Raw genomic sequence first — 11,135 nt, forward strand, 5'->3', positions numbered from 1 at the left:
GCTGTGTTCATCCAGCTCTACACCTTGTTATCTGACATTGACATTGGTGCTGTTTTAATGCAAGATGGCAAGGCAGGGATCGAACAGCTTATCAGCTACATTTTTGATTTGATTTATTGTAGTGGCATGTATTTAAGTACAGTGAAAAGGTTTGTTTATGAGCAGTACAGGCAGATTAAAGTAAGCCAGGACATACACATCATAGGGTGCTTAGACAGCGTGAGTCATACAGGTTACACTGCACAAGAGGTGCGCAAAGCAAGATCAACATTATTTGAAGATAGCGAAATCTATTCAACAGTCTAATAATGGCAGCTGTTCTTGAATCTGTTGGTGCATGTGTTCAAGCTTCTATATCTTCTGCCTGATGGAAGAGGTTGTAGGAGAGTATTACTAGGGTAGGAGGGGTCTTTGATGATATTGGCAGCCTTTACGCGGCAGCGAGAAGTTTAAATGGAGTCCAAGGATGGAAGGTTGGCTTCCACGATGGTCTGGGCAGTGCACACAACCTTGTGTGGTTTCTTATGGTCCTGGGCAGAGCAGTTGCCGTACAAGGCCATTATGTACCAGATAGAATGCTTTCAATGGTAAAAGCTGATGAGGGTCCTTATGGACATGCTGAATTTCCTAAGCCGCCTCAGGAAGAAGAGACATTGTTGTGCCTTCTTGACCATCGCATCTATGTGAGAGGTCTAGGACTGGTTGTCGGTTGTCGCCACTCCCAGGAACTTGATGCACTCAACACTCTCAATCTCCACTCCATTGATGTAAATAGGGGCATATTCCCCTCCTTTCTTTCTGAAGTCAATGATAAGTTTTTTAGTTTTGCCGACATTCAGAGAGAGATTGTTATCATTGCACTATAACACCAAGTACTCTATGTCCTTCCAACTCATCATTGTTTGATACCTGTCCTATCACGCAAACTTGTAGATGGCATTTGTTCAGAATTTGGCTACACAGTCATGGGTGTACAGGAAGCACAGCAGGGGGCTGAGAATGTATCTTTGTGGTCTCCAGTGTTGAGGGCTATTGTGGAGGAGGTGCAGTTGTCTATCTTCACTTTAATTTACAGAAATGTTCAGTGGCGGAAAAGAAGACTTTGAGTTGAATTTTACAGCGTTCTGAGTGATGTGGGTTTTGGTGAGATGTTTGGCAGAATTGGCAACAGGAACAATGAGGCGCATCTCGAAGAGAACTTAGCTAGCACATTCAGGGGCCCAGTTCACAGGTTGGACAGATTGCATCTCAGGGCTTCTCTCTAGCTCACTCAGCACTTGCTCACTTAGCGCCAGTCTGCATACTCACAACATCAATGCAGTGTCATCTTTGTTAGCTCATTACTGCATCTGCTTGAGGCAAAGGCTGTCATTTATTGCGATATTGAGGTATTCTTTACCACAGACACAAAGACAGGCTGCTTATCAATAGGATTCTGGCATGGGGTGCTGGACATCGTGATGAGCAGAATAGTGAGACCTTGATCTAACACCTAAAGCAGGTGCCTGCGTGGCATACAAACTACATGCTCATTCATTGGACATGTCAAAATTTGGAGGGGGCTTATTTGCAGTCCAGTCAAGGGGGAGCCACTTTCAGTCAAGGGGTCCTGGTACTGTCAGTTGTGGCAGACACAATCCACACACATGCAGGCTTCAAAACAATTAGTTATCCACCGTGTTCAGAGTTAGGGGAACTGATCTGGTACAGTACAGGAATTGTTCAATAGTCAGTCCTATAAGGCCAGCACAAGTAATCAGGTGAATTGTGGATCATTAGTCGGTGAGCTACAAAGACAGTGGTCAGCGTTTGATCAGTCATGTCTTGGGCGGTTCATCAAAGTTGATTGCAGGCCTGGGGCAAATACAATCTTGGGTGTTTATCTTTCAGGGATTCTGTAGTGGCAGAAGGTGGTATCACTGCTCGAAGGTCTGGGGGAGTCATAGCTTGGAGAAGAAAACAGAGGCATTTGTAGAAGTGGAAATATATTCAGTGACAGCTGGAAACTCAAAGTGAATAAGGGGTTATGTGGAACAGCATCAGAGGTTATGACAGGCCATGGGAGGGAAGTTATTGACAGCAACCATAACCACAGCTGCAGAGAGAAAGCATAGAGGAGAGAGGAATGGACATCTTCAAGTGTAAGGCCAGGGTTCAGTGAACAATGAGGATAATTGGAGGTGAAATTCAATGTGGTGGGTCTCTATATGGTCAGGAATGGGTTGAAATGGGCTACTGGGGTAGTGCAAGGTAACAGGAGACACAGAGGGTTGGGGAGTGCTTGATCAACATACGGGGCCCAATGCTAATGATGTCCAATGCAAGCTGTGTTCCTTGCTTTTATTTATAATTCTTGAAGAGTGATGTGCTGTTAGAAAATGGAAGAGACAGCACCAGTTTTGTCCAGTAGTAGCATAACTGAGATCAGAACAGCTATCTTCATCTTTTGCAACAAAAACTGTTTCATATTCGCATTTTCCTTTGCAGTGGTAGCAAGAGCCTACTCCATGATCTCTGTGGTAAAGTCTTTAGTTTAATCAACCTGTTGAGATGCAATCAAACTTTTACCTTGCTATCTTTCCAGCGCTCTGCTGGATACAACAGCAGCTTATAGAAAATCAACTACTGTGACTTGTTATTTGATATCTTTGATAGAATTATTTTTGTAACCTCTCAAATATTTAACATTTCCTTCATTTTTGTTCATCTCTAAACCTAGTTTTCAGACAACTACTGTTTATTCTTTTTGATTGCTAGTATAAAATGATATGGTTCATGAATGTTGTTAATTCCACTCAACTGACTTGCCAGCAGGTAATTTCTAGTTGGTGTATCAAATGATAAAGAGAAGAGAAATTGGAAGATAATTGGCTAAACAACTAGGACTGGTGATGGAAAGATTTTTTTCACACAGTGAGCTTGATGATTTGCCTGAAAGGTCTGTGGAAGTGAATTCAAGAGTAAATTCTGAATGAGAATCGGGAAAAATACTTGAAAAGAAAAAAGGATATGCAGGTCTATTGGGAGAAAAGAAGGCATTGAGACTAATTTGATAGCTCCGGGCCGTAATTAATTCTTACAAATCTGCCTTTTGCATTACTAGTCCCTTTCAAAAATGTATCTTGCATTTGTCATAACTTCTATGACATACATAGCCAGAAGTATTGTCTTGATTCTTCAAAGCTTTATATTTTGGTAGTGTGACATTAACCACTTCATTTCCTTTAACCCATTCTAATGTGTGACTCTCTGAACTTGCTGAATTTTATTCTCTCAATTTTGCTATCAAATCTGTTAATAAGAGTATTGCTGTTGTCTTCTAATGTATTAACCTCCACTTTGCAACAGCTGAGTAGCAACACTCAGACACTTCTTTCTATCTTTGCCATTGATGGCACGATGCCACCATTGGAGATCAAACCATTGTGCTAAGGACTTACTTCTTCCCTTCTTTTTCTTCCTTTGTTGAGTCTCTGCCAAACTACATTTGTGAGTCTCCTGACATGTCATATCAACAATTTCTAGTCTCCTAGCACTGACTGCCTCCTCTTTACTATAAAAGTCTAATCGCTGCACACCTCCATTTCCAACCTGGAAGGTCTGTAGCAGTCTGATTTTCCCTTGAGACCTGAATACACTTCACCTACCATCATCCTTCTTTTCCTCGCCTAGCTTGCTGTCTCATTAAATAATTGCTCCTTTAACTTGTCTCTCAGCCTTCAAATGAAAGGTGTGTCAATGGGCTGGGGTTATATCTAACTTGTTGTGAAGTATGTAAAACATTCTTTGCTCCAGATCTAGACAAGCCCCCTCCAACAACTTATTTTCTGATGCACTTCTACTTTTGTATTGAACTAGAAAAATTAATCAAACTTGTTTTCAATCCCCATTCTTTTCTCATTTTAATTTGGACCATCTCTGATATTTTCTTTCTCTTCCTTAACCTATCTTATCAGTGCTTTGGACACTTTGACCAGTTTATGTATTAAAAACACTTTACCCAAGCACCCTTGTCAGTGAGGTGGACAAAGGAACACAGAATTTGGTTTGCTGTTCAACTCAATTTTATTCACAAAATATTCCATATTAAAGCATTATGTGAGCATTTCCAAATTCCCACATTATTTACTGTCTATCTAGTTCTATCTGTCTGAGAAAGGATTTTACCTCTATTGATCCACATGTTTGAGTTGGGCCATTACAACTTCCTTGATCTCCGGTATAGGGCTGGCTCTCTTCCATGAAGGTAGGTCTTGCAGGGCAGGGCAGGTCTCCTCTCTCTCATTTCTTCTCTCTCTCTCTCTCTGTCTCTCTCTCTCTCTCAATGGTTGAAGCTCTGCTGCTGGGCCAGGTTGAGTTTTCATTGAGGAGGTGGTGTTCTGGTGTTCATTCTTATCCTTCGCTTTACTGCACCTTCCAGAATATTCTGTGGCCTTTGGTGAATGGGTCATGAGCTGGGTTCAAATCATCCAACTGGGTCTTGCCAACACCTTTCACTGTTGCCATGCTGGGAGGTGTAAAGTGCATATACTTAGGCAGGCAAGATGCCAAAATGTCTGATCAGTATTTCTCTAAAATGTAACTCTTGGGCTGGAGATAGCCGATTGCTGCTGGCTGTTATTAAATTGACTTGAGCCAGTTTCAGTCAGACCTGATTTCTCCAACTGTGGTTCAATTTAGAATGTCCAATTTTGGCCAATGGTCGCTTGACTGCAAACCCTTCTGTTGTTCCCTTGAAGCATCTAGCGAAAATGGGATCACACACTTAGACCGTGCTCTCATACAGGCATGTGTCAAATCTCAGAGTGATAGCCTAACTCCCTGCGTATCTGGGTTTTGTCTTATACATATCAAACAATACCCTATACAGTAACTATCTTGTTTAAGCACATTAATAACCTTAACAGAACTATAAATAACTTAATACATAAATGAAGAACCAGCCATGAATTACATACATTGGCTTGCCCTTAAACCTCTTTGGCAATTAACAGCACTCAATAGAGTAAAATTCATACAGTGCAACAATATACATAGTTCTTTTGTGAAGTAGTCCAGGTTTGTTAAATACTTAGCTCTAGCTGTAGGAGCATAGAGTCCATAGATAGTTTCTGCATGGGTTTCTTCTTCCAACAGATGAATTTAACTGTGAAGACAGTGAGGTAGATCAAAGTTATTGGGATGAACAACACAGCCAGCTGTGATAGGAGTCATATCCATGGGTGTTCATGCACATTTGATCCCCAGTCCTAGGAGTCAGCCCAACAATTAGTCACTTTGATTTTCCTTTTAAATTTGCTTTGCCTGCTGAGTAACAGTGGTAGTAACAGTAACAGGAGCTGGAAGAGATATTCACTGATATCCTCAACTTCTCCCTCTTATAAACTGAAGTCCCCACCTGCCTGAAGAAAATCGCCATCATCCCAATACCTAAGAAAGCACATGCAAAGTGCTTTAATGACTACTGCCCAGTGGCTCTGACCTCCATAATCATGAAATGCTTCAAGAGGTTTGTCATGGCCCACATCAACTCTAATCTCCTACCCTGCCTCAATCCCATGCAATTTGCCTATTGACGTAAAAGGTCCACAGTGGATGCCAATTCTTAGCCCTGCACTCATCCCTAGAACATCTGGATAACAAGGACACCAATGTCAGACTCCTGCTCATCAACTACAGCTCTGCCTTCAACACGATTAACTCCTCCAGACTGATCTCAGAACTCCGAGACCTAGGTCTCAGCTCTGCCCTGTGCAACTACAAGCTCAACTTCCTCACCCATAGACTGCAATCAGTGATGATAGACAACTGCACCTCCAAGGATGCGTTCTCAGCCTCTTACTGTACTCCCTGTATACCCACGACTATTCTGAGCAAATGCCATCTACAAGTTTTCTGACAGCTCCACCATGGTAGGATGGATATCAAACAATGATGAGTCAGAATACAGAAAGGAGAAAGAGAGCTTGGTGACATGGTGCAATGATGCCTCTCTCTCAATGTCGGCAAAACTAAAAAACTGATCATTGACTTCAGAAATAAAGGAGGAGAACACGTCCCTAACTATATCAACGGAGCAGAGGTTGAGAGAGTTGACAGTGTCAAGATCCTAGGAGTGACAAAACCATCAACCTGTCCTGGATTTCCCACATAGACGTAACAGTCAAGAAGGCACAACACCTTTTCTTCCGCAGGCATGTCAGGAAATTTTGCATGTCCATAAGGACCCTCACTAACTTATACACATGCACCACAGAAAGCACACTGTCCAGGTGTATAATGGTGTGGTGTGGCAATTGTTCTACCCAGGACCATAAGAAACTACAGAAGTTGGTGTGCACAGCCCAAACCATTACGGAATCCAAACCCCTACTCACGGACTCCATTTACATGTCTTGTTGCCACGGGAAGGCTGCCAACATCATCAAAGACTCATCCCACCCCAGTAATGCTCTTCTACAACATCTTCCCTCAGTCAGAACAAACAGCAGCTTGAACACAGGCACCAGAAGGTTCAAGAACAGCTTCTTACCTGCCATTATTAGACTGATGAATGGATTATAACTTCAAATAATGCCGATCTTGTTAATGTTGAGCTTGCCTAGCGCACGTCCTGTGCGGTGTAACCTATATGCTTTACTCTGTCCAAGTCTTTTTTTTTCACCCTATGATCTGTATCTCCTTGCCTACTATGATCTGCCTGTACTGCTCATAAAAAAAAGCTTTTCACTGCACTTAGGTACATGTGACAATAAATCAAATCAAAAACCATACGTGCATTTGCCAAATGTATGCAGACCTACTACATTTTTTTCAACAGGAGATCAATGCCAGTATTGCACCTCTCCCAATAAACCCATGAAATTTGTCTGAATTTGTCACTGACATTGACAAAGATCTCACTCCTTCTGGGGGCATCTATGAGTTCATTTAGGCCTACCTTGGTTACATGTGAGGCCTAATACAAAAAGTGATGTTTTGGATGTTACACATATAGGTTCCATGGTAGTGTTTTAGGGAAGTTGTGATACAGTATTCTCCATTCCCCCAAAATGCTCCCCTAGTGATGTCTGTGTTCAGGATCCCCATCTCTACAGTGCAATTTAGAGTGGAATCTGTCTGAAAGCCACACCAGTCATGTTCATTTGAATATATGGGGTAGGGGAAGATAATTACTTTGTCTGCTGACATTTATCCAAAGTGGTAACTATGAGCCTTCCGTCTTTCTCAACAGCATACAGAAGGTACCGTAATATTCTAAACATACTCTTTCTCAGATAATGCCAACATTTTCTACCTTAAAGGTTTGAACACATCTTGATTTGGAATTATGCTCAGGAACACCAGTATCATCCCCAAGGCCTTTCCTATCTGCCCCGAGAATTGTCATTAAACCAGACTTTAGTCAGTTGTAATTGATAATTTGAAAATATGGGGGTGCGTCTTCCCGCAGAACAAGTTCTGTATCTGCTTGTCACTGAGATCCAAGACAGGAACTGTCCTGGCTTAACATGCTCGAGGTTCTCCCTCAACTGTTTGATCGTCAAATGGCTATAGTGCACAGGATCCTATTCTGCTGTATACTGTCATCATCTATCTTTCCTTGAATGATCTTGTTTGTGGTCCTGGCATGATCTTTGAGGACTGTTTTGCCTGATTTTCTTTTACTACCTCCTAGGCATTTTGCTAATTGTCTGGTTTAATTTTATCCAAGGTCTGCTTAATTTCCTTGGCTAAAAAATTGGATCTTATTATCCAAATTAGCCAGTCAAGGATATTGACTGTGGACACGCTTTCTTTATAAGTTTCTCCCAAATCATTCTCTTACTATACTGGCTAGCCCATGTGTGGCCTTCCGCGTGTCAAAACACAGTTTTCTGTCCTAATAGTGAATGGGTCAAATATAAGTATAATTTCTGAAGTTGGGAAGGGCCCACTCTGGCAACTGCGTTCTGGATATATATCACAATACCAGTGCTAAGTCATGGTGTATGTTGTCAAATAGGGTTTTGCCTGTGTGTTTTAAAGACACCACATTTTGTGGTCCTGGGGTAGTCTGTGGACAAACATGTAGGAGTGCACTCCTGACTGGTTTTAGGCATTTTTAATTTTGTACAAGGCATAGTTCCACCCTATGAACTTCCTGGGGCATTTTTGCCCAATTTCAACCCTTTTTCCAGGCCATCAAACATCCTATTTCTCAATTCTTCTTCAGAAATGGGGGAAGGAGAAGGGAGCTTAGAAATAAGTGAAGAGAGGACGGGTGGGACTGGGGAAGGTAGGTGGGATGGTGATAGCTGAGTGCAGATAGGAAGTGGTGGGGTTTGGTCAGTGAGGTGGGAGGAGTGGATAGGTGGGAAAGAAAATGGACAGGTTGTGTCAGGTCAAGGAGGCGGGAATGAGAGGGAGGATTGGTCATGGGATGAGGCCGGGGTTGGGGAGATTTTGAAACTGGTAAAGTCCGCATTTAGGCTGTTGGGTCCCAAGGCGGAATATGGGGTGCTGCTCCTCCAGTTTGCAGGTGACTTCATTGTGACACTGGAGGAGGCCCAGGATGGACATGTCACCCAGGGAGTGGGAGGGGGTGTTGAAATGGTTCATGACCGGTAGGTGTTGTCGTTTGTCATGAACAGAGCGCAGGTGCTCTTCAAATCAGACTCTGAGCCTCCACTTGGTCTCAGCGATGTAGAGGAGGCTACATCAAGAGCAGCAGATGCAATAGACAACATTGACGGATGTGCAGGTGAACCTCTGTCTGATGTGAAAGCAGATAATGGGGGCCGCAGTATTGATATGGCGCACTGACCTTTACATAGCCAAGGCCAACTCTGACACCTCCTCCTGCCATCCCCTCAATCATGACCCTACCCCTGACCACCAAAACATCATCTCTCAAACCATTCACAACCTCATCACCTCAGGTGATCTCTGCCCACAGCCTCCAACCTCATCGTTCCCCAACCCCGCACAGCCCATTTCTATCTCCTTCCCAAAATCGAGAAACCTGACTGCCCCAACCGACCCATTGTCTCTGCCTGCTGCTGCCCCACTGAACTTACTTCCACTTGCCTTGACTCTGTTTTCTCCCCCCTCTTCCAAGAACTCCTCACCTACGTCTGGGACACCACCCACACCCTCCACCTTCTCCAAGACTTCCAATTCCTTGGCCCCCAACACCTCATCTTAACTATGGACATCCAAACCCTGTACACTTGCATTATCCATGTGGATGGCCTAAAAACCCTCCGCTTCTTCCTCTCCCGCAGGCCCAACCAGTCCCCCTCCACCGAAGCCCTTATCCATTTAACTGAACTTGTCCTTACCCTTAACAACTTCTCCTTCAACTCCTCCCACTTCCTACAGACTAAGGGGGTGGCCATGGGTACCCAAATTATCCCAAGCTATGCCTGCCTCTTCGTAGGATACATGGAACAGTCCTTCTTCTGCAGCTTCACTGGCACTATCCCCCACCTCTTCCTCCGTTACATTGATAACTGTAACAGCGCTGCCTCGTGCTCCCATGAGGAGCTTGAACAGTTCATCAACTTTACTAACACCTTTCACCCCAACCTCAAGTTCACCTAGACCATCTCTGATACCTCTCCTTCTTCCTGGACCTCTCTGTCTCCATCTCTGGTAACCACCTGGAAACTGATATCTATTTCAAACACACCGACTCCTACAGCTACTTAGACTACACCTCCTCTCACCCACCTTCCTGCAAGAATGTGATCCCCTACTCCCAATTCCTCTGCCTCTGCCACGTCTGCTCCCAAGATGGGGCATTCCACTCTCAAACATCCCAGTTGTCCTCTTATTTCAAGGACCGCAACTTCCCCCCTTCAGTGGTCAAAAGTGCTCTCGACAGCATCTCTTGTGCTTTCCGCACCCCTGCCCTCACATCACCTCCCCCCAACAAAAACAAAGACAGAATCCCCCTTGTCCTCACATATCACCCCATTCACCTCCATATCCAACCTATCATTCTCTTCCACTTCGCCACCTACAATCCGATCCCACAACCAAGGATATATTTCCCTCCCCACCCTTATCTGCCTTCTGGAGGGACCACAGTCTCCACGTCCCTCATCCGCTCCATACTCCCCCCTAGCCTCACCATCCCCAGGACCTTTCCCTGCAACCGCAGGAAGTGCTACACCTGCCCCTACACCTCCCTCCTCACCTCCATTCAAGGCACAAAACAAATCTTTCACATCAGACAGAGGTTCGCGCACATCCGTCCATTGCATCCGCTGCTCCCGATGTGGCCTCCTCTACATCAGTGAGAACAAGCGGAGGCTTGGAGACCGCTTTGTAGAGCAGCCGCGCTCTGTTCGTGACAAACTACAACTTCTGGTCGTGAACCATTTAAACTCCCCCTCCAACTCCCTGGACAACATGTTCATCCTGGGCCTCCTCCAGCATCACAATGACGCTACCTGGAAACTGGAGGAGCAGCACCTCATATTCCGCTTTGGGAACCTACAGCCCAAAGGCCTAAATGTGGACTTTACCAGTTTCAAAATCTCCCCACCCCTGGCCTCGTCCCATGACCAACCCTCCCTCTCATCCCCGCCACCTTGACCTGACACAACCTGTCCACCTTCTCTCCCACCTATCCACTCCTCCCACCTCACTGACCAATCCCACCAATGCCTACCTGCACTCACCTATCACCATCCCACCCTCCTTCCCCAGCCCCAGCCCTCCTCTCTCTATTTATTTGTGAGCTCCCTACCCCCTCCCCCATTTCTGAACAAGGATCCCAATCCAAAACGTCAACTTTCCTACTCCTCTGATGCTGCCTGGCCTTCTATGTTCCTCCAGCTCTACACAGCATTATCTCTGACTCCAGCACTGGCAGTTCTTACTATCTCTATTTCTCATCTCATTGGATTTCCATTCCAATCTTTTTTCTTGTCCACTGTCATTAATTTTGCTGTCACTCGTGGTGTTTGACAATTTATTTGCTGAATCACATTCCTCAGTTACTGCCTGTAGCTCAGACTCACCCCACGTGGATTCCAACTCAAGTTTCATCCTTTACGTTTTGAATCTACTCAGGATCATAGATATCTCTGTAACATTCAATGTTCTGCAGATAGCTGTTCTTGCCGCATCCTGAAATCCACACT

The sequence above is a fragment of the Rhincodon typus genome, chromosome 4 (genome assembly GCF_021869965.1).
Source record: "Rhincodon typus isolate 14 chromosome 4, sRhiTyp1.1, whole genome shotgun sequence".
In the NCBI taxonomy this organism is placed as follows: domain Eukaryota; kingdom Metazoa; phylum Chordata; class Chondrichthyes; order Orectolobiformes; family Rhincodontidae; genus Rhincodon; species Rhincodon typus.